We start from the raw sequence: 8,624 nt of genomic DNA on the forward strand, positions 1-8,624 counted from the left end.
TTCTTCAGTTCTACTTTAAGGTCTTCGACATCAAGCAGAGTACATCTTAGTATAGTACTAACGTTTTTATACACTTTTTTACGGCATCATATTGTTCAATGCATTCCTTTGTATTACATCGTTCCTTAAGATAGTGATGAGAAACAACATTTCCATACACTAGGACAGTCTGCCTGAAGGTGACGCAATGTTCATTCTCACACAAGTTATCTGGAGGTAAAGCTCGAATAGTTGGAAATGTTACCTGAGAAGAAGATTCTGCCATCAATGCTAGATTTCCATATTGCTCTTCTTTATCATCGGTGTCATCCTAGCTTTTCCCTTCATCTATGTATGATTTCACTGGATACTTCTTTGAGCTACCGGAGTCCTTCTGATAAGCTTTGCCTTTATCCTTTCCTTGCCGAGATTTTCTGCACTCAGTGGCAAAGTGCCCAACCTCATCACAATTGTAGCACCTGAACTTACTTCTATCTACCATCCCTGTCTTATAACCTGATCCAGAAGATGAACTTGACCTCTGACCACGGTTGCTGCTTCCAGAACCCCTAAAGCCTTGCTTTCTTCTAAACCTAACGTTACTGAACATCCTTGCTAGATTGGCCATAGTAGGATCTTCCATGTTTTGTAGCTCCTCAGTGGTGTAGTAGTCACTTGGACTCCCAGAGAGGTTTCCATCATCCATCTCAGCCTCAAAGAGCGTTTCAGCTTTAGACTTAGGCTTTTCAGCAGTAATGTCAAGCTCTTTGATTCCACTGGCTACAAGAGCAGTTGTCTTGAGTAGTTCAGCATTCTTGCTATCAACTGTACCACCACCATAGATGATCTTCCTTTGTTCTTGCTCCATTTTACGAGTCTTCAGCTTACCATACAACTTCTCAAGTGTCATGGTTTCAAAGTCAACACGCTCACGAACAGATGAAGCCTTATTCTCTAAGTGGTGAGGTAGAACTAGCATAAACTTCCTGTTGACTTCTCTCTGAGGATAAGTCTTGCCATGAATACTTAATTCGTTTAACATCTTGTTCAGTCTTTCAAAGACTTAAGTAATACTTTCTCCTGGCAAGGACTTAAAAGCCTCATATTGTGAAGTCAAGATATCCAATCGATTCTGCCTGACATCTTCAGTTCCTTCCATAAGCAGTTCTATGGTTTCCCACATGTGCTTGGCACTATCATATACCATAATTTGGTGACTCATATCATCATCCATCGAATCCACCAAAATAAGCTGTAGGCCTTCATCCAGAGCTATCAGTTCTTTGTCACGAGCACTTCTTTCTGCTTCAGGGAATAACATTCTCATATTAGGCAACTCCGGATGATCCTTCATTGGCACATGTCTTCCTTCTCTCAATACTCTCATATACTCTGGATTCGATACCCGAATATACAATAGCATATTCTTTTTCCATAGATTATATCTCGATTTATCAAATTGAGGAACCTTGATACTACTAACTTTCTGAGAACTCATCTTTTCAGATCTGAGAAAAATTTACAATAAACCGTCTCAAAATACGATAACCCAGTCAGTCAAAAATACCAAACCAGTCAAGTTAGAACCAACAAACCCGAATCAGATCTACACACTGAAAGCACTCCCAGACTCCGTACAACCAAAATCAATAATAAAACTTGCTAATTTAACGAATCTGATCTGTATATCGATCAACAAGGCCTGATATCAATTTTTAGGTCCAAATATACATACAGAGGGGGGTGAATGTATGTTCTTCATTTTTCGTTAATTAATTGCAGCAGAAAATAAACCTCGAAAATAAAATAAACAAACATAAAGAGATTCACAGAATAATTCTTATTATTAATAAATTAAACCGTAAAGGTTTGCTTACAACTCCGAATATAAATAATCCGTAGCAACAAATATAGAGAGAACCAAAATAATAACTATCAATTTAGGGTTCTATCTATCACTCTAAGAATTCAAAACTTCTATTAAAAGATATTAAATACAATCAAGAGAGTTTTAAATAATGAGTGTTACAAGTTTGTAAGACTTTAGTTGGTGTGAAATAAATTGGGCAGCACTTCTCTCCTTAATTTCAATAAATGAAATCAACTAACTCTACAAGAAAAATTCTGCAGAGCTTTGATAGTGTTTTTGCTGAGAAGTGTTGTTATCTGCTGTAATTCTTTGATTTTGTAGATGGTAGAATGTAGGAGAAATAAAGATTGGATACGTGTCTTATTTTTATCCATGTGTTTGAATGGGTACAGCTTGCAAGAATAAATTTTATGGCGACCACAGTAGAAAGGAGAGCTGTTTCCTTGCAGTTATTTTCTATGGCGACCAACTTGTAGCTGTCTACTTTAGAAAATTATTTAAACACACCTGTGGCGACTAGTGTAGAAATAGAGCGCCGTCTTTTGCCTTTGCATTTTACTTTCTGTGGCGATCAGTGTGGCCGCCTTTGCCTTAAATTGTTTCGCCTATGGCGACTACATGCAGCAGTATAAGTAGACTAAAAACAGTGCATCCATTTCTTTTCTATACTCAGACAACAACCAACAGACGCAGGGGGAGTGTCGTGTGCTTCACACGTTAACGACACACAAGAGATGGTCACCAGACGTGCATGCCACGCGCGGAGGGAGGAATTGCACTACAGGGAAATTAATTCTCTGCCATTTCTGAATTGTTTAAGTAAACATAAAAACTGATTGTTTCTTTGTTTAATGAAGGATGCCACACTCTTGTGATACAAACCCTTGTACAATGTACACTGAGTTATTCAATTGTTCAATAAATAATTAAGTACACTCGAATTCTTTCTGTTGATCAAGGTGCAAGTGGGTCCCGTGTGCAAGAATTAAACAAAGTCACATACGTTTCATTTCCTTGTTTACAGCTTTGATTTCCTTGTTTCTTTGAATACAAACTTGCATTTGATATCATTTTCTTTGAAAGGTTGTGGGTCCCGCACTGTATAACCGAACAAATGAGCCTGCCATTTTTCTTTCCTTTGTACAAAGAAATCAATTCATGGTTTTTTTGTTTAAAAGATAAACAAACACAACTGACTTCATGCATGTAAAGTGGCTGGTAAAATTAAATAACAAACACACATTTGATGATTAAAAATTAAATAAACAAATGAAATATTAGTTTTCATTTATTTATTTAAATTAAAAATCAAATATTAATTTCAATTTACCAAAATTAAATATTGATATTAGATTAAATAAATAAATTGTAACACCCCCAAATCCAAGGTCGTGAATTCGGGTCATTACGATCACTTATTAATTAAATAATTCTCTTTTCACAATATTACTCGACCTTTTATTCAAACTCACATACACACAGGTTATATGCTTGGAAACATTATCAAATAAATCATTTCCACTTATCTACCTGACGGGGCTGGCGCACAAAAAGCCTACGGAACTCACGAGCGTTCCTTACCCGCCTAAGGACAGCAGTCCTGGTCTGATCCATGCTGGTAGTCTGTTGTGATATGATATATAAAAGCAAGGGTGAGCATTAAAGCTCAGCAAGGTATATATCCCCATATTTAAGTATGTAAGGATAAATAAAACCAATAATTATACTTTGTATCTCCAAAGCGTTCTGAAAGTTTATATGCTTATCAAATTTATAATATTCTCAAAATCAACTACAATAGTATATCCAATGAATACTTGTATTCATCTCTTTCTCAAAATCATTTTATACTCGTACTCATTTTATTTCAAAATCTCAAGATGTTACTTGAACCAAGATTCTCATATGGGTGTGATATATATTCGTCAACATCCCAATTTAAAACTCAGCCTTATCGGCAGATTTCACAAATGGATTTGATATATAATCATCAACATCCTTATTTAAACTCAGCCTTATCGGCAGATTTCTCAAATGGATTTGATATATATTCATCAATATCCTTGTTTAAAACTCAGCCTTATCGGCTCTCTGTTGTATATTTCACAACAGTTTTTCTAAAATGGAAGAAAGGGACTATACTGGAATAAAACACGTATCGGTGATCAGCCGAATACGAAATTTTCTCTACTAGTAGAAGGAATACAAACCTAGCCGCCTTTGGGCTCATCAAGACACTACACGGTGGTTTCCCATTGCCGTGCAAGTCCGAAAGTCAATGGTCACATAGACCATATAACCGTACAATGCGCCACTCCACGCTTGCATAATGCGCCACTCCGCGCTTGGTCACTGCCCGATACCACTCCGTGCCGGGCATGCCACATTCCAGTCCCAAAACAATTATATCTTTTGCTCAAAATCCTTTTTCGAAGGAATAGGTCGTTAAAAGTTGACCTCTAAATAAGATGATTTATTCATCACTTTTAACTCAATTGATCTTTGGGAGTTGTCGGAGTTTTGAATTTAAAATCATTTTCAAATCCCTATTTGTAGTAGGGTGACACATATATTACTCACTTGTTCTTTATTGAACGAGGAAGCAAAACTCTTATGCTTCTAGACTAAGTTCCCTAAGGTTTTTATACGTTTCAAATGATTAATCTCTTTCAAGATTTTTGAATAATTTAGAAAGTACCTTTGGGAACTATGTCTATTTTTAAATAAGTTTTTAGAAGTCCGAAGATATTAAATATCTAAGGTCTCATAATAATTTAAGAGGGATTCAATGAATTGATAAAATCTTATAAATAAAACATCTCTGTATAAGGTTCAATGAATTGATAAAAACCTTCTATATAAAATATCTCTGAATATGGTTCAATGAATTGATAAAATCTTAAGTACAAAGTATTTCGAATTAAGGTTCAATGAATTGATAAACCTTAAATACAAAATATTTCTGAAATACAAAATATTTCTGAATGAGGTCCAACGAATGGAGACACCTTAATCAAATAATCAAAACAGGGTTTGGTATCCTATAATTGCTCTTTGAATAGTTAAATCTTTATTAAATAACGTGAAATGATTTATAAACTATTCAGTATATTTTTAAATACTTTGTGGATATTTAATAATCCCTTAAGTATCGCTTTATAAAATAATCAATCAAGTAAGGGTGTCCCTTAAATGAATAAACCAATATTTCTCGAAGTTTAAGTCAAAATCTCAATCGTTCGCTTGATATCTATATTACGCGAAAGGTACTTTATTTATGGAAATAGAAATCTTTTGCGTCCGGCTCTCTCCGGAATTAAATCGCTATTAAAATATCTCCAACTCCCATTATCATATATTATATTTGAAATACATTTCAATTTCTCATACTCGTGTAAAACGAAATTTGTTTTCGTAACAATCGCATAATTCGTATGCATTGATATCATAGACAAGCATATATATTTGAAATGTAAATCATGGCATCAATATCACAACAGTATATATATAGCATGGATAGTATGAGATAGGGTTTCAAAAACTTGCCTCGAGTAATCGAAGTGGTCTGGTCTCTGGTGTTTGGTTAGCGATCTATAAACAAGAACCAACGGTCTAAGTTAGTACGCGATTAACGTCTCGCTTTTATTAAGCAACTTTCGCAACTACTCAAGTATAACGAATCTTCGATCGTCACATTCTCAACACTTATATTCTCACTTTATAACATGGTCGAGTTTTGAAATCGATCGTTCGCTTTAGAAAGTCCATTTCGAGTTTTAAGCTCGAACGTGAGAAAACGCGCGTCAAAACTAGGTTTTTATGCGTTTCTCGCTTGCGCTCACTTTACCAAAACATTTTTATAAAATCGAAAAATTAATATTTTCTCAAAATTCTTTTTGTACAGTCTTTTCTACTGTCATATCCATTTTTTTTAAGTTTTCCAGAATCTCAGAATTATTTTAAGTCCTTCAAAATCACCATGCAAGTGGACTTAAGTGCAGTTGACTAATCGCAGAAATGTTTTACACTAAAACGACCATAACTCCTAAACCGTAAATCTCCTCATGATGATCTACACATGTGTAGAAACTGCAAAACAATATCTATCTATTCATGGCCAGTGGTTTTCAAATTTTAACCATTTTCATGGCCGAATGTCCTGCAGAAAACAGATCAAGTGCAAGAATGCCCAAACTCAATTTCTACTACTTGATCTTAACACAATCACTACCTATAACCATCATAAACACAAGTACTTCTCAAGATCCACCCACATGAACCTTATATGCTCTATCTAGTACCACATACATGGATTACAACTCAACATCTCAAGCCTTTAGCAAGAACATAATCAATACAAACTCAAACAAACACAATCCTTTGGATCTTAACACTACAACAAACATAACTCTTAAATCCAACCATAAAACCTTAAAAGGTTGAAAGTTATACCTTCTTGGACACTAGGAAGTTTAGTTCTAGGATGATTGAGGCTTAGTTTTCTTAGAAAACACTTAGAAGGGCTAGATCCTTAAGAAACAAAACCAAGAAACAAGTTAAAATTTCGGAGTAACCTTTCTGCACCTCATTCAAACATTTTTATAAAATTGAAAAAAATTAATTTGAGGCTGAAATTTGTTACGAAGCTTACCCATGATATAGAGAAGCTATGGTAAAAATTTCATGATATTTGAATGAGTATATTTTGAGTTATGAATTTTTCTTTCTCCCTTGCTCAGAAAATCCGAACTGCTGGAATGAAAAATGGGAGAGCTTTAAGTGAGGGAAAAGGGGTTGTTTTCTTTTGTGGCTAAAGTGTGGGAGTGTATAATGAATATATGGGATGTATGCAGCAGATTTGACAATAATTTGGCAAAGGTATGGGTTGGTTTGATTGTGTGGTGAAGTGAGAAAAGGGAGAAGTATGGCTTGTGTACTTGTTTGTCTCCCATCACTATTCAACACTATTCCACTAACTATTCTAGTTAGCTTCTAATCATCTAGTTACACTCCTAACTACTAGTTAGGACTTGGTTATGCATGGCCAATTTGCATGGGATTTAATTTCTCATTCGTTTTTTTATCGTAAACGCAATCGTCGTTCCATTCCGATAGTTTCCACGTATAACGACTTGTTTCGTAGAGATTTCTTTTATTGCTTATAATCCTATAACCAATTCAATTCCTTCTCTTGATCATAGAAACACCTTGATATATTATTTATTTCACGTAGTATTCCCGGTTCTACGCCATTCTTTACGGATACGAAAACACGTAGTATAATTGTGAATCTTCGAATTTCGTCGGCTTTTACATTCACTTATTTTCCTCGATAAACAAGAATATGATCTCGGATTCTCAAAATTCCACTATTCATTTTATGATGATCCCCATACATATTAATTAATTAGCTCAAGTTACTATTCACAGAAGTTTTAAAATATTACAAAAATCAGGGTTCTTACATAAATGTCTTGAGATTCATTTAATGAAAAATCAATTTTTAATTTATTTATTTTAAAATCAATTGTGATATAGTATTAAATAAATAAATGAATGAATTTCCATTTATTCATTTAATAAGAAATCAGTACCTGATTAAAAATAAATCCAATAAATCCTCGGGTTGTACTCCTCTGTATCTTCAAGCCTTCTAATCTCCGTGTTTTCGTACCTCAAAATATATCCAGACTCCTCGAGTACAAAAACCACTTAACAGTGTTCCTAACAATAATACCCTGTTTCCTTTCACGGACCACTGATGTCTAGTGCACGGGTCTGGTTCACAGACGACTAGTTCCGCTCTCAAGCCTTCGTATTATACCCGTATAAACCACTGTTAAGTCTTCTACCAAATATAACCAACTACACTAGGAATCCTTGAGGTCTTCACACTGATTCTGACAACTCCTTCGAATGACTCCAACCTTATTCCTCCGATGCCTGAACATATTGATGAAGTTCATACGGATCACTGTTGACGTCTTCTTCACTGCAGCTAACAAAACCTTTTGTGCATATACCCAATTAAATAATCTGTACTGATTCTAGTGGAACATAGATTATTTCAAAGTCCCTGTTCTATGTTGAGTTATCCAAACCAGTATTGTTGAGATAAACATACAACTTCAATCTTGCTCAACAATAGTACGTATGAATATGAGTCGGGTTGTGATGTCGTAAGGGTAGAATTGATAGTGAGGATATGTCAAGCATAAATGATCATTGAATTTAGGGTATTTCTATTTTCCCGTCGAAAGACCCAAGCCCCCAAGTCGGTCTAAGAATAACCTAGCGTTTAGTAGATAAAGCTTTGCAAGACAAGTATCCCTACACTATTCTAATGCCAGAATAGTTTATTGTTTTATATATTCAAAATATTAGAGTCGTGTATAAATATTTTCACGATTCATTACATACAAATAGTCAGTGAATAATTGGAATTATTTTATTCTAGTAATTGTTCTGCTACAAAGAATTTTTCATTTTATAAATAGTGAACAATTATAGTATTCAGATATGTCCTATACAGTGGAACTTTGTTATGAGATTAGCGAATACCTATTCATTCTAGTTATCTCGCCATCAGTTGATGTGGTTACTCCGGACCCTGTGAAATGGGGAGGGAGTTACTTGAGGATATCGATGAAGGGTTTTTAGCACATAAACGCAACGAAAAACTTAAATTTAAATCTTAAAAATCGAAACCCTCCGCAGGATCCATGAGAAAAATAATATTTAATTCATAGTTCATTATGTTTACCTTAAGAAACTT

At 34.7% G+C, this 8,624-nt stretch overlaps 1 long non-coding RNA gene across 1 annotated transcript; it reads right to left on the reverse strand.

Moving 5' to 3' along the window:
• Positions 1-1,857: 1,857 nt before the first annotated feature.
• Positions 1,858-6,672, reverse strand: LOC141721199 (uncharacterized). The gene is made up of 3 exons (XR_012574673.1): positions 6,302-6,672; positions 5,396-5,440; positions 1,858-3,472 (listed from the first exon to the last, which is right to left on the reverse strand). It is a non-coding gene; the product is annotated as an uncharacterized LOC141721199 (long non-coding RNA).
• Positions 6,673-8,624: the final 1,952 nt, after the last annotated feature.

This window comes from Apium graveolens, chromosome 1, assembly GCF_009905375.1.
Source record: "Apium graveolens cultivar Ventura chromosome 1, ASM990537v1, whole genome shotgun sequence".
NCBI lineage: Eukaryota > Viridiplantae > Streptophyta > Magnoliopsida > Apiales > Apiaceae > Apium > Apium graveolens.